The 25,711-nt window shown below is 41.0% G+C and overlaps 1 long non-coding RNA gene across 2 annotated transcripts in view; it reads left to right on the forward strand.

Annotated features, from left to right (window-relative positions):
* Nucleotides 1–20,938, forward strand: part of LOC103098394 (uncharacterized) — a 164,641-nt gene extending 143,703 nt beyond the window's left edge. For both annotated transcript variants that reach the window (XR_008918312.1, XR_008918311.1), the window contains one exon: nucleotides 20,692–20,938. This is a non-coding gene — a long non-coding RNA (uncharacterized LOC103098394). The remainder of the gene's footprint in view (nucleotides 1–20,691) is intronic.
* The last annotated feature ends 4,773 nt before the right edge of the window (nucleotides 20,939–25,711 follow it).

Consider the following 25,711-nt stretch of genomic DNA (forward strand, 5'->3'; position numbering starts at 1 on the left):
GCAGCTGGGTATTAGGTCTCGAGTCAGGAAAACTCATCTTCCTGAGTTCAAATTTGGCCTCAGACATTTACTAGCTGTGTTACCCTGGGCAAGTCACTTAGCCTTGTTGGCCTCTGATTCTCATCTATAAAATGAGCTGGGGAAGGAAATGGTAAACCACTCTGGTATTTCTGCCAAGAAAACCCCTCATGAAGAGTCAGATATCACTGAAACAGATGAGCAACAAACAATATTTCATGAAGAGGATAGCTATCATTCTAGCAGAGTACCCTTTCACTGTGGAGAATAGTGTCCAGCCTCTGGCGCCAATCTCCTTCTGTCCCTCCTGCCAGGAAGCAAAGCCTCCTTTGGAGAAGGGTGGGGAGAAGAGACTCGGGAGATATGTCTATTTATGCCTCTCTTTGAGCCACATTTATATGTGTTCACCCACGTGGACACATAACCTACAATAGCAACACACGCAGACACATTCTTCTACATGGGAATTTTTAGCTGCAAATCAAATAAAAAGGTCCCATGATCTTTTGGGTAGAGTGGCGAAGCAGATGATAATGTAACTTCCTTAAAGGCATTTCCATTGAGAAAACCCCAGCCATTTCTAACATCGAATCATTTAACAATGCCAAGAACTTTGGTAGTGAAAACTTTTCTTCAGTTTCTGTTGCTGCTGAGGAGGTCAAAACAGGGTTGCTTCCTCAAACTACAGATTCAAAGACCGGGCTTAAAGAAAGCAGGGATAGTAGTGGTGGTAGGGAACCCAGCTATTCCTGTGGCTTTGGGGTTCAGGATCCTGGAATGTCTTCTCCATCAGAGACTGAACAGAAGGGATGATTGCAGTAGGAGCAGCTAGATGGCACAGTGGGTAGAGCTATGGGCCTGGAGTCAGGAAGACCTGAGTTCAAATTCAACTGCAAATATTTATTAGCAGTGTGACCTTGGGCAAGTCACTTAACCTCTGTCTGCCTCAGTTTTCTCACTTGTAAAATAGGAGCACCTCCCTCTCAGAGTTGTGGTGAGAAGCAAATGAGATTATACTTGTAAAACCCATACTTAGCAGAAAATAAACATAAACAAGGTATAAATGTTAGCAAGGGTATTCATTAGTAGTAGTTTGATAGGCTTGGGGCATGGCACTTGCTACTACTCCCTCAGAGTATCTTTGCTGCCTCCCTGTAGGTGGCTACTAGCAATAGCATCAGTGTGGATGTTGGTGCTGAGGATGGATGTCCAATCCCTTCTCAGAAAAAGATGCTCTCCCAGATGATGCCACTGCAAGAGGAAGCACTCAAGTAGAAACCTTGAGAGTTTTTGCAATACACGTTCTCCCACTTAGCAGGTGATTCAGAGTGCAAGAGGGATTTATGCCATCTGAGGTTACTCTCTGAGGCAACAGAATTAGACAGAAGAGGTATAGACTTGGGTCAGATGGTTTTCTGGGGCAGGTAGGGAGCTTGGTGGATAGAGCTCCAGATCCAGAATTGGGAGGCCCTGGCTTCGAATCTGACCTCAGACACTTTCTAACTGTGTGACACTGGGCAAGTCACTTAACTCCAATTGCCTAACCTTTAGCCTTTCTGCCTTAGAAATGATACTAGGATAGAAGGTAAGAACTGAAAAAAAAAAGATCCCTCCTCTTTCCTGCAGATCAGGCATCTTGAACATATTAACTAAGCACCATGGCTTGAGGAGGGAAGAATGGAGCCGAAGAATCACAATTCTGGAGGTTGGAAAAGGTGCTGGCCCTGTGATTTCATTCATAAAAGGGAACTGACTGAGGAAAATCCCTCCACCAATGCAAGTGAGCACCTTATTTGCAACTTATAGTCTTAGGAAGTTACCCAGAGCATTCTAGAGGGTAAGTGACTTACCCAGGGTCACACAGCCAGTTTGTATCAGAGGCAGAACTTTAACTCTGATTATCTTGGCTTCAAGATTGGCTCTCTGCCCAACCTGATTGACTCCCTTTAATACTTTGTCTGAATGGAGACGTGAAATGACATAAACTGAAGCCCAACATTAATCAATTCTCTCTCAACCACCCCTAATTCCCTCAGGTCAGAAAAGAACTTTCTCCTTGGAGGATAAGAGAGAAAAAAACAGATTTATTTCTTTAAAAAAATTATAGTGAAAGAGTGGTTGAAGAATTGATCCCACCCTTTCCCCAGCAGCTGATTGAAATGATTGAATATTAGGGAAAAGGTGACAGTCTCAATGAAATCACCTACAGCGCTCCATCTTTATTCTGTTACACTTTTAAAAGAGGTGTTCTTGGTCGTTAGAAGTACTTAGATGGTGTCTGGTCTTTGGCTGACTGATGGACCAGCCTTGCCCCATTTAGACCAAGACACATTTTCTAAGTTAGAGGGAACTAGATGGCATACTGGATAGAGCACTGTGCTTGGAGTCAGGAAGACCTGACTTCAAATCCAACCTCATAGATTTACAGTGTGACTCTGGGCAAGTCACTTACCCATTCTTTGCCCCAGTTTCCTCAACTATAAAAAGGTGATAATAATAGCGTCTATCTTCCAGGGTTGTTGTGAGGATCAAATGAGAGAATATTTGTAAACCCTCCACACACAACCCAGCACATAGTAATAAATACTAGTTTCCTTGTTCCCCTAAGGAGGCAATCCAGGCTCTGAGCTGAGTTACTCTCAAATAAATTACTTTCCATTCAAAGAAATCTTTGTCTCACTAGGTTAAGGCATGGTAAAGTTCAAGGTAAATGTTTGGAAATGACAGTGATATCAAAATAAAAATATCACTAAAAAAGGAACATTTTTTAAATGGAATTTTTTTTCATTAATCAAAAACAAGTCCATTGGTCAATAGTCTGTAGACCTACTCGCCCCTTATTTGTTCACCTTTTGAAAATCACTCTGTCAAAAAGCATTTATTAGTGACCTACTGTGTGCCAGGAAGTGTGGATACAAAGAAGATAGAAGACAGTTCCTGCTCTCAAGCTGCTCATGTTATAATGGAAGAGCCACTATGCAAACAACTGTGTACTAACAAGATATAGATGAGATAAATTGGAAATGATGGAGGGAAGGAGCCAACACCAACAGGGATTAGGGAAGGCTTCTTGCAGAAGCTGAGATTTTAGCTGAGACTTGAAGGAAGGTAGGGAAGCCAGGAGGTAGGTATGAGGAGGGAGAGCAGTTCTGGCATGGGAGACAGCCAGAAAAAATGCCTGTGGTTGGGAGATGGGAATAGCTAGTGAGAAAAATAGCAAGGAGCCCCTGTTGCTAAATCACATTGCCCTTTCTCCAATATTTCAGTGTCTCTATTGTTCCTCAGGATCTCCCAACAATCATTGACAGTGACTCAGAAATCAGATAATAAACCCATATTTTTATTCCCTTGAATTATTTTTTATCTGGACTAGGTGACCTGAACTCAGAGCCAGCTAGATGCCTTCTCATCTTAGATATTAACTCTCTATTAGTTATGGGAGTCCTTCCCTTTCAAGCTGAAAGATCATTTTCTTCTGTAGAAAAAACAGAAGCAATATGAATTAAACTGCTTTGCCTCCTGTCCATCATCCATTATCATTGTCCTGTGTACCCTAGTCAGTTTTATTCCTTCTTTGATCCTTCTCCCTCCTCCCTCTCTCACTTGCCTTTGTTGTCTAGCATTCACAGTTAGCCTCAGCTCATTCATAGCTTTAGTTTTCCTGACCCTATTCTGACAGGACTTTGCCTATGCTTTTGTATTCTCCTCATATGAATAGGTATCTTCTTAATATACAGTGCTATGCCTCCTTCCTTTTTTACTTATTCGGTTCCTTTTGAATAAAGTGTATCCTTCCAGTAATATTTCAGTCTTGGGTTCCATCCTCTTCATTCTTAGGGATACCTATGAGAAGTTAAGTCTTCTTCTTTGGCTTAGGATCTTTTGTTCTTCTTACTTGTTACCTGTACTTTTTGCATTTTTTATAAGGCAAATTCACCCCCCTTCCCTTTTTCTTTTGTTGGCTGGTTCCATTGCATAGCTTCTGGGTACACTACTCCTTCCCAACTCTCTGGGAAGATATTCCAGCAGAATAGATTCAAAGTACTCTGTGACTATACTCCCCTAATAGTGATAGTTCTTAAGCAGAGGTGTGACACTGGGCAAATCAGTCAACCCTGTTTGTCTTGGTTCCTCATTTGCAAAATGATCTAGAGAAGGAAATGGCAAACCACTTTAGGATTTTTGCCAAGAAAATCCTAAATGGGGTCATGAAGAGTTGGACATGATTGAAATGACAGAACAACAAAGAGAACACAATGAATTAGGAGTGAAGGTATTTAGTACAAAAGCACAGTAAGAAAAATAGCAATAAAGTATCTCTTCCATAAACCTGACAGAGTGTCAGTGGTAAGAGCCAATTCAAACTTTCCTCCCTGGGGGAGATTGATTGCTCAATAGTCCTCACCTGTGTGAGGGGCAAAGTTGGCAACAATTTGTGAGAGGAGAGATCCTGTTCTTCTGGCTTCCAGAAGTCACTGAATGGAGAGAACAAAAGAGTGCTGGGGTAGAGAGGCACAAATGTAGGGAACAGATTGTATGTAAAAAGTCAACTCATGCCTATGACTCTCTAAGACTGCTGATATCTTCTTGCTACGTTATTGTATTGCCTCTGATGATACTGGTATGTTAGTCTCTGTTGGATAGGCATGTCCTTTCATTTTCTCACATTTTTTCATTGAACATTGCTTTATTCTTTTCGGGAAACTGCTGTTATGATAGATGTTGTTGGACGTTGCTCTCTGTTGGAAAAGTAGTTTCTTTGGACAATTTTAGTCATTCTAATATGACTTTTTATGACCCCATTTGGGGCTTTCTTGGCAAAGATACTGGAGTAGTTTACTATTTCCTTGTCCAGCTCATTTTACAGATGAGGATCTGAGGCAAATAGGTTTAAGTGATTTGCCCAGAGTCATACAACTAGTAAGTGTCTGAGGTCAGATTTGAACTCAGGAAGATGAGTCTTCCTGACTTCAGGCTCTGCATTCTATCCCCCTATCCCTTTTGGCAATGCTTGAATCCAGTCTCTCTTGCTTCAAACTTCTGGCTCATCTGAACTTCTCAGCTGGGATGCTGCTGGACGTTTTTAGCCAGCCTTTTAGAAACAAACAAAAAAAAATCAGAAAACCCTTTTTCCTTGGCACAATAGAAAGCTCCTGTGTTTTTTCTCAGAGTTTCAGCTATTACTGATTTTTTTAAATTTCCCTAGTAAAAGAATCAACCCCAGTTTCCGCATTACTTAGAACAAAGAGTTAAACCTAACTTTTTCTTTGACTTCTTCTTAGTACAGGGCTAATGGTAAAAGATTTCAGCTTATCTTATTAATTTTACAATGCCATTCTCTGAAGGTTTGGCTATAAACTGGGTACCAATTATTTACAAAAAAGCTCTGGGGGTTCAGGGCTCCTCAGTTTTAAAATGCTAAGTCTCTTACATCTAACTGAGGAAAAGCATAGATGCAAAAGCTAAGCCTGGGGGAGGGGCGATAATTGTTTTGCTACCTCAACCATATTTCTGCTTCTTTCATATATAAAGAGGTCCACTCAAAGTATTAAAGAGGTTTTACCCTGTACCTGTACATGTGAGAGATTGTTCTCCACTTTTACAGGGAAAATATTACATTACTGTTGTTCTACTCTCTAAATACTTCTTCTTTGAATTGTGTTCTATGGCTGACTCTTAAAAGTAAATTACATTGATAGGGGCTCATGAACCCCCTATAGCCTTAGAGGTGCAGATACACAGAGTGCTTTGAATCCATTGATATTAATTCATTTTTCATTTTCAAAAGGGATTGATGACATCACAGGGTGAGGTCTTGGTTTGCATATGAGTTGGATTTGTGAGACAGAGTTTCACAAAGTCATCAGCTTCATTCTCTTTCAGAGTCAAAGAAGTTCAGTGGCAAGATAAAACTCTAGATGATTGGCAATGGCCTGGGGTGCAGTGGATGACCTTGGCATCTTTGATGTCTGACCAAGTTCTAGGCCCTCCAGAGACCCTGCTTCAGCCACCTTCATGGCCACTGGAACAAATCACATACTTGAGGTAGATAAGATATCTCCCTTACTCACCAACAGATTTGAGTTATCCTCAGCCTGTCCATCTGCTTACGCTGTTTTAATGGAGTGTGGCCATTGGGCATGCTACAGCTTCTTGGAGCCACAGGTGAGAGTTGGGTGAAAGTAGATACTAAAGGTGAATGAGGAACCCTGAAAAGGAGTTGTTAGTCCTCTCTCAACATTCATATACCCCTTTGAATCTATTAGTAGTTATCTGTTGGAGGACCCACCCTGAGAGTTGGTGAGTATTCCTAGATTCTTGTATTTTACACTTAAATTCTATTTTGTGTTATGAGAGTTCAGGGGTATTTTTATTTCTATTTTTCTTCTTAGATTATAGCTGTTCTCTATAGTAGTATCTTGACATATCTTGACAGATATTTCCCTCCTTTTTGCTTTTAAAAACCTTTCAATTAGATTTGGAAAACTCCTGGCAAAAACCATTTCTGACATCCTGTTAGATGCACTCCATCCCTGAACAGGAACCTGTCATTCCTATATTTTAAGCTGTTATCCAGAAATGTAATCTGTAAGATCTATACAAATAATTTGTTTGGAGAAGATGACTTTTAAGATCTCTTCTAGCTCTTATAGTCTATATAATTCTACCTTCTGACCATCAAAAATTAAGTGAAATATTTCTTTTTTTAAATCTGTTTTACCTTTTGTTGTTTATCATTCAATCTTTGTTTTTTTAAAAAAAACTTTCTTATGCATTTAGCATGCTCCTCTAAATTCACCTTCAAATATTTTTGTTCCTGTAGTTATTTCTTCTATCAATGAATGTCATAAACCTGTTCTCTCTGCCTTAAATGAACTCCTAGAATTGCTACAATAGTAAAAAACTAATCACGGTTTTCCTTCTTTTGATGAACCTCTAGAAAATTTGATCCACTGGTTTTTAGTCGAGAGGTTAGGGGCACAGAGTCTGTTGCCAGGTCTGTACTCAGTCTTTCTCGTTTGGTCAGACCTGACAGAGCTGGTGGCATAGCCTTTGAGATCCCAGGGCCACCTCCAAGCCAGGCTGGGACATCCAAATAGGACTTTGGTGGAGGTACTGACTTGCATTATGCTTATCTGTGCCTGGGTCCACTGTGCCTTGAGTTCACAAACTCCTTCAGGGAAAAAAAAAAAGGATATTGTTTCTGGATTCTCCCCAACACCTTCTTTTAACTGGAACTAGTTTATCAGCTATCCAGACCAGGTCTTTGGAGCATGGGCAAGTGGATCCGAGGGAAGGAAGCCTCAGGAAAATCACCAAAGGCACCCTTTTACCTGCTTCATTGTTTTACTAAGGGTAGACCCTGCTCCCTTCCCAAACTTCTCATTTGCTAACTGACCAATCAAGTCTACTTGTCCGAGGCCACTAGGGATCACATAAAAACATTTTTTTTTAAATTCCACAACAAAATGCACAGGTTGGGATTCCAAGATCTATGAGTAAGTCCCATTCCTTTCTCTCTCCATGTAGCCGGAGGGGAGCGAGCCAAATGCTGGGCTAATTATTCTAGCTTCCAGCAGGGTCTCCAATGTCTGGGCAATGGTAAATCTTCTCTTTCATGCTATAGTGCACCAGGACACAATTTACTTCAAAGAGGGTATAAATCCCTGGCTGCAGCTCATATCAGAGGAGTATTACATAAAGGTGGCTCATGGCTTGGATCCCAGGGCTAGGTATATCCGCCCACCACGTGTGTGCACACAGGCGCGCGCACACACATTCATCCCTTGCTTGTTGGAAAGAGCCTGCTGGTGGTTGGCTGCACAGCTCAAACGCAAACACATTGACCAAAAAACGTCTGCTCTCAGGCCCTCTAAATCATCAGACTTCCAAACTCTGCAGTGGGTTCTATTTTTATCAGCCCCAGTCCTCCCTGGCTTCCCCTCCGGCCCCTTCCACTCCTGTAGTGACACCTACCGGTGCCAGCTGAATCAAGACACAGCCCTGAACCGGAGCCAAGGCTTGTTCCTGGGTTCTGACACATTTCTCATGCCTTTGGAATATGGAAACTTTCCAAGGGCCGGTCCCTTCCCCAGGCCCTCCTTCTCCCGGCCAAACCACCCCACCCCCTCTGAGGTCCCTCCTTCTCCGGCTGTCCGGCATCTGGGAAACTGCCCCCGCTGCCCATTCCACACAGAGAGCCTTCCCACCCCCAGCGCCACCCCCGCCAGCCATCCCTGTTGCCAGTCTTTCAAGAGAAGCAGGAGTTCTTTCTTTGAGCTTTGCAGATATAATAATTACCTTCCCACAGGGCTGGGGTGAGGGTTGGGTGGGGAGGGGTGGGGGGCTGTGGTTCTCATTGCAATAGAGCCAGCCCAGCTTATTATGATGTCAAAGGATCATGGAAATGAGAGAGAGAAGAAGGCCTGATGGGTCACATAGGGCATCCCCCTGCCAACGCAGGGCTCACTCCCTCTAATGCAACCTCCTGGGGTTTTGTCCAGTTTAGTTTCAAGCAATTACATCTCCCTGAAAGACATCTGTTATCTTCCATGACACACACAAAACTGGCAGCCAGACGTGGAGGCAAGGGGCTTTAACCATTTCATCTCTGCAAAGAATTCATGAATCTAGGCTTTGTCAACATAAGGCTCTCAAGGATGCCGGTGCCTTTCGGGGGTGGGACAGATGATTTTCTGTTTCTCCTCTTTGTGGCTTCTCTTCTTCCTCTCCTACACACACACACACACACACACACACACACACACACACACACATGCACATGCATACACACACACAGTGTCTCAGCTTGTCTCTGGCTCTTCCTTGAAACGACCTTAGAGTTAACAAGATTTTAAATGCATTTATTTATCTGTATGCATGTTACGTCCCTTTGGGAGGACATAAGCAACTTGAAGGCAGGAATGATCTCATTTGTGTCTGCCTATTCTCAATAGTTTAGCACAGCACAAATATATATATACTTAATGTCCTTAATGAATTGAATTAAATCTGTAAACCTATTTATGATTCCTTGATACTAATTATAAAAGTGGAAATCTTCCCCTTACACACACACACACACACACACACACACACACACACACACACACACTCACTCACAGACTCCTAATATGTGTTATATGGTAGATGGAGAACTGGCCTGAAACCTGGATTTAAGTCCTGCCTTGGGTATATCCTGATTCCTTGACCCTGGGCAAGGCACTCTAGGCCAGTGGTTTCAACTGTAAATAGCAATAGATCTCTTAGATCGACTTAGAAAAGCACAAATTAACTATGCTGTATTTTTATTTATTTTAGTAAACATTCCTCAATTATATCTTTTGCAAGTTAGCCTTCAATTATTCCATATGAGTACAAGATAACAATCATTTTAAAATTAAAAAAGTCTTTTAAATATTTCTTTTCTTTTAAATTTTGAATGCCAGATTCTCCATTCTTTACCGGGTAAGAAAGCAAACAATACGATATCAATTATACATGTGAAATCATGTAAAACATATTTCCATATTAGCCATCTTACAAAAAAAAAGGAAAGAAAGGGGAAAAGCTTACTTCTATTTGCACCCAGGGTTCATCGGTTTTCTCTTTGGAGTTAACAATATGTCTTCATCATGAGGGCTTTGGATCATTGCATTAATCAGGGCACAATGATCTCCTGGTTCTTCTCACTTCACTTTACATCAGCTCATAGGGACCTTGCCATGTTTTGTCTGAAACCATTCCCTCATCCTTTCTTATGGTGCAGTAGTACTCCATCACAATTTTATACCACAACTTATTCAGCCATTCCCCAATTGAAAAACATCCCCTCAGTTTCCAATTCTTTGCTTTCACAAAAAGAACTGCTATATTTTTTTGTACAAATACTTTTCTTTTGATGTATTTGGGGTACTTTCCTATCATGATATCATTAGACCAAAGGGTAGGCATGGTTTTATAGCCCTTTGGGCATAGTTCCAGATTTTTCTCTTGAATGATTGGATCGGTTCACTTCTCTACCAACATTTCATTAATCTACCCATTTTCTCTCATCTCTTCTATCATTTGTCATTTCTGATAAGTATGAATAGACACTTCAGAGTTGTTTTAATTTGCCTTTTTCTAAACAATAATGATTTAGAACACTTTTTTCATGACTATAAATAGCTTTGATTTTTTCTTCTAAAAACTGCCTGTTCATATCCTGTGACCATTCATCAACTGGGGAGTGGTTTTTATTTTCTATAAATTTGACTTAGTTCTCTATGCATTTGAGAAATGAAGCTTTTATCAAAAAAACTTACTGTAAAGTTTTTTGATATTACTTCATTATCTATGGTACCTTTTAGCAAAATGTAGTTTTTTTGATTATCTCTTTTAATTAGATCTTTTTCTTTTGCTTTGATTGGTACCACTGCCTTTTTTACTTCAGCAGAAATATAATAGATTCTGTTCTAGCCCTTTAACTTTGTGTTAACTTTCTTTTTCAAGTGTATCTCTTATAAACAACATATTGTTGGAGTCTGGTTTCTAATCCATTCTGCTATCCACATGTGTTTTATGGGTTAGCTCATTCCATTTGCATTTGTGATTATTATTTCTCTCCATCCTGTTTTCTACTGTTTATCCTTTTCTTTCTTTCTTTCTTTCTTTCTATCCTTTCCCTCCACAAAAGTCTGTTTTGCTTCTGATCACTGCCCCCCCCCCCCACACCTCCTTTTTATCACGTTCCCTCATCATCTCTTATCCCTTCTTTTTCTCTACTGGGTAAGATAGATTTCTATATCTAACTGATTCTATCTTCTTGACATGGGAGCTCTGGAATTTGGCTATAATGTTTCTCTCTCTCTCTCTCATCCTAGCTTTTAATTAGTTCAATAATTTATAGGAGATAACCAATTAAAATAATTATTTCTCCTTGATCTATTTTCCAAACTAGTTGTTTTATTTCCAAGGAGATAATTCACATTTTCTTCCATTTTTCATACTTTTTGGTGATTTTTTTTATTTCTTGAAGTCTTGTGGAGTCATTAGCTTCTACTTGTGCAATTCTAATTTTTAAATGAATAATTTTTTCAGTGGGCTTTCATACCTCTTTTTCCATTTGGCCAATTCTGCTTCTTAAATAATTCTTTTCTTCAGTGAATGCTTGTGCCTCTTCATTAACAGGAAAATTTTGTTTTTTAAGATGTTATTTTCTTTAGTATTCTTATGCCTCTTTTATCAAGTTGTTAATTCTTTTTTTTTATAATTTCCTTGAATTATTGATTTCTTTTCATAATCTTTCCTCTGTTACTCATATCTTTCTTGAACTCTACCAGGAATTCTTGCTAGCTTTATGTCCAATTTTTCTTTGAGTCATTGCTTGTAGCTGTTTTCATGTTGTTGTCTTCTTCTAAGTTTAGGCCTTCCCTCCCACCACAGCAGATTTTTGTGATGATGTTATTGTTTGTTGTTGTTGTTTTCTCATTGTCCTAGCCTATTTCTTCACTTTGAAGTTTATGTTAAAGTTGAACTCTTGCTTACCTTGAGGTAGGGAGGAATTGGTGCCAAGCTTTGAGTTTTTTTGTGTTGCTGTTTTCAGAGCTATTTCTGGGAATCTACAAGTTTTTCAAAGTGGTGTTATCCTGGGAAAGGTATGGTCACTTTTTTCTGGGTCTTCATTATGTTCCAGGAAGGGCCTTAGCTCCCCTGAAACTACAAATACTAATGCTCCTCTCCACACTGGTACTGTGACCCAGAACTGTGCAAGGGTAATAGAATTTCCAATCAATACCAACTGCGCCCAGTGCCAATTAAGGGTCTCTTTATAAAAGTAATCTCTTTTTGACTAGTTGTTCAACTCCCTTACCATTTCCAGAGTGAGAGATCCTGAAGCTATTCCTCCTGTTGCTGCTGCTATCGCAGCAGTCTTCAAGGCCCACTAAGGATGTTCCTGCTGTACTTTGAATCTATGCACACCTCAGTGTTATAGACCTTACCTGAAGACCTTCTACATTGTCCTTGGCTAGAAAAATGTCTCCCTCTGAGACTTTGCTGGTTGTGCCCCTCCTAAATATGACTTGAACCATTATATTAAAGTTATTTGGAGAGTAATGTCAAGAAAGTTCAGCTGGGGCATGTCCTATACTTTCCTATTTTGGCTCTCTACCTGCCCCCCAATTATGTTTTAATCTGAATGGAGCATCAGGGCTATTAGTTGTAGAGAGGGTGCTGATCTTCACTGATAGAGGACATTTCTTCACCTGAGACTTCCCAATGCCAATGGAATCACAGATCCAATCTCTATCCCTATCTCTTCAACCCTGGAGGGCTGTTTTACCAGAAGCAATGGATTAGCTGCTTATTGGAGGGTATGGTACACTTGGGAATTCCACAGGTTGAGAAAATCCCAGATGCTTCTTCCTGGGCCTTCTTGTATGGTCTTGGTTCATTGGGAGAAAAAGGGAAATCAATCTTGATTACTTCTGCATGCTTGTCTTGGCTACTTTCCTTCCCACTGTGGACCTTACCCCCAACCAGGACCATGGAGCCTACCTGCTCTTCTTCCCCACATGAACCCCGCCTCCATCTGCTATACTGAGCTTTGGTTATCAGGACAAAAATAAAAGGACAAGAGGGAAGAAGTCCAGAAAGATTCTCTGTAGTCAGTATTTGTATCCACTCAGAAATAAGGGAGAGAAATTTAAAGCTGTCAAAAGACCAACCAACAACACCATTTTTTATTTCCTTTACTCAAGTATTGTTTTGGCCCAACATCTCTGATAGTTATTGAAAGCTTTGATTGCACCAATCAGTCAAAAATATTTATTAAGCACCTGCTTAATTAGGCACCAGGCACTATGCTAAGCTCTGAGGATACAAAGAAAGGCAAAAAATAGACCCTATCTTTGAGGAGCCCACATGTAAACAACTATGTATTTAGAAATGATAAACAGGTTAATTTTAAAAAAGAATTGGAAAAGTAGAACATTGTACACAGAGACTGATACATTATGGCACAATTGAAGGTAACAGACTTTTCTACTATCAGCAATGCAACAACCCAGGACAATCTAGAGGAATTTAGGAGAAAGAACACTATCCAAATCCAGAGAAAGAACTGTGGGAGCAGAAACGCATTAGAAAAATATATGATCGATCATGTAGTGCGATATGATTAGGATTTTGATGTTAAAAGATCACTCTACTGCAAATATGAATAATATGGAAATGGGTTTTGAACAATGATACATGGATAATAACCCAATGGAACTGCTTGTCAGCTCCAGGAGGGGGAGGGAAAGGGTGGTGATGGAGAGAATCATGAATCATGTAACCATGGAAAAATATTCTAAATTAAAAAAATAAAAAAGAATTAGAAAGACTTACATGAAATAATAAAGACTGAAATGAGTAGAACCAAGCAAACATATACAGCTACAGAATTAATATTTAAAGCATAACTTGTGAATGTCTACCTCCAGAGAAAGAACTGATCAATAGAAACATGAAAGACAGTGTGTACAGATACATTTTTTTGTCTGCTTATGGTGCAGGGAGGCAAAGGTTGAGATACCTGCAAATTTTAGTGTAACCAACAAACAAATTAATTTTTTTAAGTTATGTACAAGATATATAGGAAATAATCAACAGAGAGAAGGCACGGGAAATTAGGGATCGGAAAGGCTTCCTGTAGAAGGTGGGATTTTAGCTGGGATCTGACGGAAGGCAAGGAGTCTAGGAGGGTGGCATGAAGGGGCAGGGCATTTCCAAGCATGAAGGAGAGCCAGAGAAAATGCTAGTCCAAAGACTGAACTTCTTTTTCAAGGAACATTGAGGAGACCAGTGTCATTGGAACAAAAAGTAATAAAGGGGAGGGTTGGGATGCAAAGTACAAGAAGACTAGAAAGGAGGACACTGGGGACATGAAGAACAAGAAGGCTCTACTCCAGCCCCAGAACTCCATTGTAACATTTGAAAGAAAGGACAATTGCATTCTTGGCAAAAAAGAGCTGAAAGGGTTCAGCAAGGGTATAAATGACATTTGGGCCACAGGAGTAATATACATCCTTATCTGCTGAAAGTGGCTTAAACCAGATCTGTTTGTGGACTGTCGTGTTCAGCCTACAATCTGTGTGGAGGTTTCTCTATTCCAGAAGGAGAGCTTAATGACTGAGCTCAGTCATGAGACAGGAAATGAGACTGATGGAGCCCAGTTGGCCCCTCTTTGGGCAGGGCAGGTCTCCTGTTCTAGGATGATCCAGAAATCTCTTTTGACTGAAGCCAAAGATAGGAATTTTGACTCTAGGTCAAGGCTATTTCTCAAACTTCCCCCTCTTTCCTTCTCCATTTATTTCTGAAGGGATAGCTCAGAGAGGGAGGGAGATCACATCTTTTTTCTGTTTATCTGCATGAAGACAGATTCCCACCCAGGCACCCAAGAATGTCATCTGGAGCTGTGACGAACCCTCTGCTGTTTTATAGTTTCATGAAAGAAAAGCACATTTGGCTTCTTGTAACGGGAATCCTCCTGCTCTTTTATGTTTCCTGCGATTTAAAGGGGGAAGGAAACTCGGCTTCCCCCCCCCCCCCCCATTACTATGAAATGTCAAAAGGTAGAATATTCATTCCATTGTGAATTAGCTCTGAAATGCATGATGCATGACAAAATATCCTTCAGCTTCTGTAATTTCAGTTTCCGGGACAGAGGAATAAATCAGCTTTGACTACAGTTGCAGGTTTGTACTTTGGAATTCCAAAACAGAGGACTTTTGTGTCTATCATGGATGGTTAATGAGGATAACAATGACATTCCCTTACATTTGTGTAAATCTTTACAGTGTATAAAGCCCTCTTACACACTACTACACACACACACACACACACACACACACCATATTATATATATATATATATATATTTATTTTTACACTTATTCCTCAAAACATATGAAGAGTGATATTATTGGCATTTTGTAGATGAAGAAACTGAGGTTTACTTTTCCCAAGGTCGGCAGCTTCTCCAAATGAGATTAGGGAGCTGGTTAGTGACAGAATAGATGAAGTGTTGAGCCTGGGGTCAGGAAGACCTGAGTTCAATTTTGACCTCAATCACCTACTAGATGTCTGATCCTAGGCAAGTCAGTTTCCTCATCTGTAAAATGGGGGTAATAATAGTCCCTGCCTCCCAGAGTTATTACCTCCCTCATTACCTCTTAGGTAATGAGCTTAGTCATGATAGTATTATAATGGACCAAATGAGATAATAATTGTAAAGCACTTAGCATGGTGCCTGGCACACTGTGATGAGGAAGGCTATGATTGATGATGATGTCAGAACTGGGGCTAGAATTAAAGCTTGGTCTCTTGTTGACTCCCAGTCTAGATGCTTCTAGGCACGAAACAAGTAAACATAAATCTTTGTTGGAGGCCATCTAGAGCATTCTAACCCCTGATTTTAGAGATGGAGAAACCGAGACCCAGAGAGGTGTCCAAAGTTCTCTAAGTTGAGGAGCTGAAATTTTTTTGGGGGGGGGAATGGGGGAGAGTCTGTACATATGATTTCATCCAACTGGGAAATTCTTAGTAAGGAAACTTCCTACATGGATATAGAAAAGCACTTGTTCTGCATCTTATAGCCTTAGACACTTGGAATGTTGAGAGGTTAAGTAAGTTACCCAAGGCCACACAGTCAGACTTGAGCCCAAGTTGTTCTAATTCTCCATCCTTCCCTGTATCTACTATGTACAACATGCTGTTCTTATGGGATGCTGAAATGAAAACCTCATCTAATTCAATTATAATGGCATGAGTTCAGTTTTAGTAATGCCATTTTGAAAGTTACATTTTTGTTAAATAACAAACTTGGTAATGAACTTAATTGTTATAGTATTAATTTTACAATAATCATGAAATAGTTGATGAGTTAGGAAAGGATTTGGAAATGAGCATTACATTATCACCCAAATGATATTGAGAACTGTGGAAACAGGCTAAATGCCTTCTCGGAGAGGTCCTGGCTAGGAGCAAACACCTAAGGAAGATCTCTCTGGCTTTCTATTTCTACTTCTTGTCTCCTCCCTTCTCACCAAATAACAGCTAATAACCAACACTGACATAGGGCTTATTACTGTGTCAGCCAATGGGCTAAGCGCTTTACAGTTATCTCATTTGATCTTCCTAACAACCTTAGTAGGAAGGTGCTAATATTTTCCCCATTTTACAGTTGAGGAAATGGAGGTTAAGTGACTTACCCAAGGCCACACAACTAGTAAGTATCCAAGGTCATATTTAAATTCAAGTCTTCCTGAGTCCAGGTGCTAACCTACTAGTGCCCCCTCCTCCAAACCAATTGCCAAAGTGATCCATTCCGGGTCTCATGTTGGGAGAGCAGGGCTGGGAAAAGGGAGATTTGCTCCGAGACAGCTTGGCATGGATGTCAGAGTCTAGATCTGGCTTTGTTCCAATCTGGGAGCGAAACCCTTGTGACGTCATTGCCTTTGGCTAGAAGCTAGGGATCATTGAGCAAGTTCTTTCCACCTGTGTTCCTTAAGGCAGAAGTTTGGGGAAGAGAGCATGCAAATGTGTCTGGAGGAGGAGAGTGTCTGAGGTTCAGCAGGGTCACTAGCTCGTGTCCAGGATCGAGCCTCCTCCACGGGTTGTCTCCTGGAGCGGGTGACATGAGGGTGGCTAGACTGCTTCTCTTTGGTCTGGAGCGCTTGTGATGTCATCGCCTCTGGCGAGAAGCCCCAGCACCTTGGCAGCTAAGATTCCTCCGCGTCTTACGGAGGTGATAATTACCTTAGATTTGGTTATAAAGTGCAGCTGCTAATTATGTCCTTAAATCACAGCCCGATCTATATATGCATAGATATGAATCCCTTAAAGAGTTTAAGAGCTTAAATAAAACCACACACTAAAAAAGTCTTCATTAAAACAATGTAAAAAAATGAAACCAGAAAAACCTGGCACAAACGCATTGCTCCCATTAAAAAAAAAAAGAAAAGTCATTCCGACCTTCTCATGCAAATAGCTGTCACCTGTTGCATAGTTTAAGCAGTTGCATAATACACTCCACGCCCCCCCCCCCCCCAGTGAAAAACCCAGTAAAACTCACTTCCTGGCTCCCTGAGGAGAAAAGGGGTCAATATGGGTTCTGCAGACCACGGAGAACCCAATTATATTCGTCTCACACCGCCCTGGGGGGGGGGGGGGGAGGCATTCATTGCTTCACAGGGGAGAATTCTGGCCACTTTTAGCCACTGTTAGCTGTTAGAGGGGGTGCAGTTCCCATGGAAGCCAAGGGAGAGAAAGGAGCAGGCGCCACCATACTGTACCGCACTCAGCTTCGTTGGGTGGTGAGCCAAAACACCCTGCTCAGAGCTTCAGCTGCATTAGGGGCACCTAGAATATTCTTAGCCTTTGCCCTTTGCATTTGCTGCCTGTGTTAGAAGTCTGCCAGATGTAGATTTGTAACGTGAGACAGACCAAGGACAAAGGTTTTGAACCATTCAAAGGAGGGGACAGCTGGGTGGCTCAGTGGATGGAGAGCCAGACCTAGAGAAGGGAGGAACTCTGTTCAAATCTGGCCTCAGATACTTCCTCACTGTGTGACCCTGGACAAGTCACTTAACCCCCATTGCCTAGCCTTCTTCTGCCTTGGAACTAATCAACAGTGTTGACTCCAAGACGGAAGGTAAGGGTTTTAAAACTATATGGTATATAGAGGAAGGGGGAGTACCCCCAGGCTGACTAAACCCAGGGAGGGCATTAGACCTATATGTTCCTCTTAGCCAAAATGATCCATGGAAGCAGAGGTTTTTAACCTTGTGTGTGTGTGATTCATAGGCCCCTATGGCAGTCTGGTAAAGGCCACAAACCCCTTTTCAGAATAATATTTTTAAGTGCATAAAATAAAATAATCGATGATGTTGAAATTTGTTGTCTTTTTTTGGCACCCTGGGTTGCCCTATCATGCCCAGGCTGGAAGTGGAGCAATTAATTGCTCATGCAAAATCCCTTTATTGATCAGCACAAAAGCTTTGACTTGCTTCATTTCTAACCTGGGTCTTTTTGCCTCTCCTTGTGCAGTCTACCTCCATCCTATCTCCCATTCTTAGGGATCATTCTATTGGTGCTGAAATTATTCCAAATACCCATCTGCCCAGTTTTTGGGGGAATAAAAGTATTTATTTTTACATATATTTATAACCTGTTCCTCCCATTAACACCGCCCCCCCCCCAGTGGAAAGAATGAAAGGAAGGAAAGAAAAAGAAAGGAAAGAAGAAAAAAAGAGAAAGGAAAGAAGGAAGGAGGAGGGGAAGGAAGGAGGGAAGGGAAGGAAAGGAAGGAAGAAGGGAGAGGGGGAAAGGAGAGAAGGAAGGAAGCCAGGAAAGAGGTAGGAAGGAAAAAGAGAGAAGGAAGCAAGGAAGGAGGGAGGGAAGGAGGAAAGAAAGAAGGAAGGAGGGACAGAAAGAAGGAGAGAAGGAAGGAAGCAAGCAAGGAAAGAAGGCAGGCAGAATCTTCATTAAACACATACATAGTCCAGCAAAACAAATGCCCACATTGATCATGTCCAGAAATATAGATCTCTATCTGCATTTTAAGTTCATTACCCCTGTTACAAGAGGTGAGTGCAATTCAGAGGCAGATTCAAATACACTTTTAAGATGACAAGATCAGCCTTCAATCCATGATGCCCATCTTTCTTTTCTAGACTGAAGCATGGCATACAAAAATGCCCAGCAAGTACTGGCTTTGTTATTGCTGTAAAGATTTCTCTTGCTATGACATGCAATAGTAAAGCATGCATAGATCCTAGGGAAAGGCCACCTGTATGTGAAACCTTTCCAGCTCCCCATGGGAGGTGGGGCTGGAACCATTTAAAAAGGAAACAACCTAGAAGGGAGGCCCTATTAATCCTATTTAGTTTGGATTGGCCCTACTCCCCCTCCCCCTCCTCACCTTTTACAATCTAAGACCAGGGATACAGTGATGCTGGGGCAGCCCTCGGTACATCCTATTATATGGGTCCCCTGCTGCAGCCCACCTCCCCACTTCAACTATTTTTAGACAGGTAAAAAGAAGTTTAAACGAATTCAGGCAATCCTTAAGGGGAGAAGAAAATAGACCATGTCGGTTGAGTGTGTTGGCAGTTTGGGAGGCACAATTTCAGTTGCTTTTTGCTTTGGTGAGGATAGTGGTGGTAGGTAGAGATAGTGGTGAGGATGTAGCACTGGGGTGGATTCAGGCTAACTGTATACCTAAATGCCTCAGAAATTACCTCTTTCTATGCCTCCCCCACTACTCAAAGTGCTAGCTGTCATCTCAGTGATACAGTGGATAAAGTGTTTAGCTTGATGTTAGGAAGATCTGAGTTCAAATCCAGTACCAGATCCTTACTAGCTGTGTGACCCTATATGGTAAGTCACTTGACTTCTATTTATCTGTTTCCTCAACTCTAAGATAAAGTTATAAGTACCTACCTCCCAGGGTTATTGTGAGGATAATATTTGTAAAAAGTGCTTGGCACAGTGCCTGACTACTCACTAACCACTTCCACTACCACCAAAAAAAGTTCCATTACCTATATATGATACTCTGCAAACACACAGTATTGATTAGGACACTAGCTGTGTGACCCTGGGCAAGTCACTTAACCCTGTTGGTCTCATTTCCTCATCTGTACAATGAGCTGGAGAAAGAAATGGCAAACCAGTCCAGTATCTTTGCCAAGAAAATCCCAAATGAGGTCACAAAGTGTTGGACACCACTGAAATGACTGAACAACCCACAGCTTCCTACTTCTAAAGATACATAGAGAAATTCCCAATTCCTTGGGGTTTGGCTTTTGAATTTGCATCACTAGGAAGCAATGTTAATGGTTTTGAAATGAATGAATGAATTGAATTGAAATGAAAATGAAACTCAGTTTCAAAGAGTTTCAGTATGGCAGATTTGGGCTTAATAGAAAGGAAACTTAGGAGAAAGAATATAATATAAACTATATATAAATAATTATAACAAATACAGCAAGTATAAAAATGTGATTTTGGGGAAAATGAGTCTGGCTTCCATTTTGTAGATATTGCTTCTACAATAAAAGGTCAAGTACTATTATTATTCTTTTGACTAGACTAAATATAGTCTATTATTTATTAATATAATATATTTCCCTCCAATTATTTGGTATGATTTTTAAAATGCTCTTCCTCTCCTGCCAAGACTGTAAACTCCCAGAGGAGCTTAGAACCAAGCCTTATATTTCTTGTTATCTACCACTGTGCCTAACATGGTCTTATGCATATAGTGATCACTGGGTCAATACTCATCGAGTAAATAGAATAATAAATGAAAGATTGAACAGGGAATCTCACTGTTATTTTACATGATAAAAATATTGTTCCATCGTGGGCTATCAACTAAATGTTATAACTTCTGTGGACTCATTCTCACAGAAATAGAATTCTTTGGAAGGAGATGGAACCTCAGATGCCATCTAGTCCCACCCAGACTTGGATGAGAATCCATTTTACCAACAGTCCCCACAAGTGGACATAGAGAATGTGAGGGAGGAAGAGCTCATTACATGTGCAGACATGAAATCCTTGGGTATTAGGACTTTTTTTTTTCCATTTTAAGCCCCAACCTACCATGCTTACAAATTTGTCCTTTCCTTCTTTCTGTCAGAATGCCAACTTTGAAACCTGGAAAGACTTATATGAACGGATGCAAAGGGAAGTCAGCAGAACCAGGAGAACATTGCACATGGTAATAGCAATATTTGTATGATGGTCAACTGTGAATGACTTAACTCATTCAAGGAGCCAGGACAACTCCAAGGGAATCAATCATGATGAAAAAGGCTATCCACCACCATAGAAGGAACTGACAGAGTCTGAATGCACATTAAAACATACCATTTTTCCTTCATGAATTTTTCCTGTGTGTGCAATATGTGTCTCCTTTGCAACATGACTAATAAGAAAATATATATTGCATGATAGTAAATAAGAAACTGTCTGGAAGTGGGGAGGGGAAGAAGAGAATCTGGATTACAAAATGCCAGAAAACAAACGTTAGAATTTGTTTCTACACTGGGGGTTGGGGGTTTTGGGGAGGGAAGAATGGCAACTTTTCAGAGAGCCAGTACCTCTAGGGGTAGCCCATTTTACTTAGGAATAGCCCTTGGCATTGGGACTTTTGCTTTATATTGAGTCCAAATCTGCCTTACTCATGAATTGTCCTTTCCCTCTTTCTGTCAGAATGCCAGCTTTTCAGAGAGCCCACATTATTGATAGGTATTCAGGGCCAGACTCTTCCCTTCAGTGCCCCATGTGCTGATTTCTCAATAATGTCCTTGGGAATGCCAATCGGAAGGAATCCAGTGTCATTTGTGTTGGATGTGGACACATTTCAAACCATATTGATGACTAGAGCAGAGGGGGAATGCAAATCTTGTGCACAAGTGTACCATGCTTTTGGAAATCAGTCTGCCTTATGGCCTCTGAGCAGTGCATTTGTTCTGTGGTTCTGTCAGAGGCTTCTTTGCCAAGAGAAAAAAAGGCTGCTTTCCTCTTTTGATTAACTAGGCACTGCATGCTTGATGGGAGGGGCCCCGTGACCCAAGGAGCCTCTACTAGAGATGGGAGGACAGGCCAGGATCACAAAAGGCAGACTTCCTTCCCTTGTGTTGTTTCATAGCTGCTGAATGGAGGGGGAGGAGGAATGGTTGTATTTTTCCCCAATAGCTTGGATGAGACGTCACTACTCTAGTTTTCCACAGGCTCAGGAAAATACTTCCTTTCAAAAAAATCTTCAATTGATGCTCTTTTAAAAAACATCATTTTCGCTTTTCAGTGACTCCATTCTTTACCCTGCCCCCAGCAATAGATTATCTCTGCCAACAAAGAAGTACAGTGAGATTCAGAAATGGTCAAAGGATATGGACAGGCAGTTTTCAGAGGAAGAAATCAGAGTTATCATTAATCATACAAAAATGCTTTTAATCACTAATAATCAGAGGGATTCAAATGAAAATGATTCTGAGGTACCCTCTCATACCCATCAAATTGGATAAATGACAGAAAAGGAAAATGACAAATGCTCGAGGGAAATGTGGGAAAATGGGTACCCTAAAGTCCTAGTGGCGGAGTTGTGAACTAGTTCTGGACAGCAGTTTGGAACTACGCCTCAAGAGTTATTAAATGGCATATGCATACCTGCTGACCCAGTAATACAGCTGTTGGGTCTCTACCCCAAAGAGATCAAAGTAAAAGACAAAAGGACCGAACGGTACAAAGATGTTTTTATACAGCAAGAACTTGCAACTAAAGGGATGCCCAATCAGCTGGGGAATGACTGAACAAGTTAGAGTATATGAATATGATTGAATTCTGTTTTACACTAAGAAATTATACAGGGGATACAGAAAGACCTGGGAAGACTCATATGAACTGATACAAAGTAAAGGAAGCAGATCAATTTACTTAGTAATAGAAATATTATAAAGATAATTGACTATGAAATAGTGACTGATCAATATGATGACCTACACAATTCCAAAGGACTTATGATGAAAAATGTTATCCATCACCAGATAGAGAACTATTAGACCCTGAGTGCAGATTGAAGCATATTTTTTCTTCTACCTTGTTCCCTCCTTCCTCCCTCCCTCGCTTGTTCCCTCCTTTCCTCCCTCTCTCTCTCCTTTCCTTCTCTCTTTTGCTTTCTCTCTCTCTCCCTCTTTTCCTCTCTCTCTCTCTCTTGCTCTTTCTCTCACTCTTCCTTCCTTCCTTCCTTCCTTCTTTTCTCTTTCTTTCTTTTTTCTTTTCTCTTTCTTTCTTTCTTTCTTTCTTTCTTTCTTTCTTTCTTTCTTTCTTTCTTTCTTTCTTTCTTTCTTTCTTTCTTTCTTTCTTTCTTTCTTTCTTTCTTTCTTTCTTTCTTTCTTTCTTTCTTTCTTTCTTTCTTTCTTCCTTCCTTCCTTCCTTCCTTCCTTCCTTCCTTCCTTCCTTCCTTCCTTCCTTCCTTCCTTCCTTCCTTCCTTCCTTCCTTCCTCCTTTTTTTCTTTCTTTCTTTTCTTGATTGGTAGGGGAAGAAGAAAATCTATAACTAAAAATCAAATTAAGTAAAAAAAGTCAGTAAAATAAGTAACAGGTTGGCTATGCTTGATGATCCATGTCTCATTCGATGCATTCTCTGCTAAAAAGAGGGAAGTGTACTTCTCTGTTAACCTCTGAAATAATAATTGGTTACTACATTTACTGATCAGACAGAGCTCTGATATCTTTCAACATTGTTTTCTTTTATATCATTGTGGCCATTATATACATTGCTTTCTTTATTTTGCTTACTTCATTCTGCATCATTTCATATAAGTCCCAAGTTTCCCTGAATTCTTCACATTCATTGTCTCTTACAGTAAAATCATATGCCATTCCATTCATAGACCATAATTTGTTCAACCAAGTCCCAATCAATGAATTGCTGTTTTGTTCCCAGGTCTCAGCTACAACAGAAAGTGATGCTATAAATATATAATACCTGGAGGCATCTCCAGCCTCCCAGGGACTGGATACCCCAGGGTCAAAGTACTCTGTGGGTTCACATCCCCTAAATTACAAGTCCCTGCCATTGTGTTTAGCTTTAATAGTTAACCAGAAGAAAACATTCGTTCAAAGAGAAGATATTTAATGAAATCACATAGCAAGAAAAGTACCAGGAAAATATTTTCTCCATAAACCTGGAATATAATTTTACATGAATACTCAGTATCCGAGGGAAGAATGGACACCTACAGAGAACACAGATGGAAGAACACATATAGGGAACACTTGTGGCTAAGGTACCCACATAGGGAACACACACGACCAGGTTTCACATGGGGAAGGGCATTGACAGCTCCTGTTTCTGATACTGTAGGGCCGGGATGCCTTTTAGTGGTACCATTGTTGCTCCCTGGGAAAGGAATGCATCCCTTCCAATTGCAACTCTTCCCATAGCCTCCTTTCACCGGATATGTGATCTCCGTTGGATGCTGCTTTCAGGTAGTCTCTTCCAGATGTTACTCCATCACACCCTACTCTTCCAGATGCTACTCAGCTGGACATGTAGTTTTGAGTTTCTGGCTCAGCTGAAATCCTTGGCTATCTCTTCAAGGGAAGCAGTAGTTACTTCCATAATGTTTCAATTTAAATAAAACCCAGAGAGTTTTCCCAATTCTTTCAGAAAAGGCAGAAAACCCTTGATTATAGGCCTGGGGTGAAGGGTGGGGAACTCATCCAGTCCTGTTCTCTTAGGGGCTTGGATTCTGGTACTTCTAGTTTTCCAGTCTCCACTATGCCCAGGAGATTCTCAGCCCTGGGTGGCCAGCCACCAAATGCCCTCAGTCTTGATCTTTCCTTTTGAATCATCTTTCTTGTCTGGAGGCTTCTGTCCAGTAGGGACCATGACCAGCCTATGGTGTCAATTCCCATATTTATCCCACCCTTTCCCTAGTCTTCTTCTTCCCCCCATTGCCAGATGATGTACAGTTCAAGTACCTGCCAATTTTCAGTCTCTGAGGTCTAGATTGTAAACCAGGTAATGATTATTTACCCAGAGTTCCCTCTACTGTAATCCTGACCCTTTCATGTCCTTAAGCAGCCATCCAAAGACTATTGACATCAATCCTAACAAATATTTCTATATATTTAAGAACTTTCCTTTTTTCTCCCTTTAACCTCCTTTGAATATCTGCCTAACAGATACATTAGTAGGTCAAAGTGTTTAGTTAGTGACTTTTCTAGATTAATTACCACTTGTTTTCCAGAATGAAAATGCCCAGTTCCTCCAACAGTACAGAGCCTCCTAATTAGTCTCCTTGCCTTGATTCTCTCCCCTGTCCAATGCAATACCCCAATCCACTGCCAAGGTGATATTCCTAAAACATATTTTGACCGCGTCACTTTCCTGCTGCAGAAAGAAGCTCTAGAGGCTCCCCGTTGCTTCTAAACTCAAAATACAAACTCTTCTCTTTAGGACTTAAGCCCTTCCCAGTAGGACTGCTGCCAGCCTATACCAGCTTGCTGTGTGTAATTCTCTTTCACACACTCTGCCCAAACTGGCCAGTCAGCTTTTTCTGGGCCTTTGCAGTCTTTGTCCCCTATTCCTGGAAGGTGCTCCCTTCTCATCTCTTCTTATGGGAGTCTCCAGCCTCTTTTGGTACTCTGCTCAAATGCCCCCCCTTGCATGAGGCCAAGGTAGCTAGGTGGTGCCATAGTGCATAGAGTGCCAGGCCTGGAGTTAGAAAGACTCATCTTCTCGAGTTCAAATCCAGCCTCAGACAAGTTTACTGGCTGTGTGGCCCTGGGCAAGTCACTTAATCCTGTTGGTCTCAGTTTCCTCATCTATAAAATGAGCCGGAGAAATAAATGGCAAACCATTTCAGTGTCTTTGCCAAGAAAACCCTGAACAGGGTCATGAAGAGTTGGACATGACTGAACAATAAAATAGGAGGGCAGCTGCTAGTGCCTTTCTCCATCCTACCTCTCCCCACGAGTGATGGCGTATCTGCTTTGTCCTATGAGGGTGTGCGTTGTTTTCTCTTGTAGAATATAAGCTCATGAAGGCAGGGACCGTGTGGCTTTTGTCAAGGTTTATCTGATTGCTGCCTCTCTCGAGCATGGACAGCTTCAGGGACCATTCGTTCCTAAACTGAAGCCTTCATTCA

This window comes from Monodelphis domestica, chromosome 4, assembly GCF_027887165.1.
Source record: "Monodelphis domestica isolate mMonDom1 chromosome 4, mMonDom1.pri, whole genome shotgun sequence".
Lineage (NCBI taxonomy): Eukaryota > Metazoa > Chordata > Mammalia > Didelphimorphia > Didelphidae > Monodelphis > Monodelphis domestica.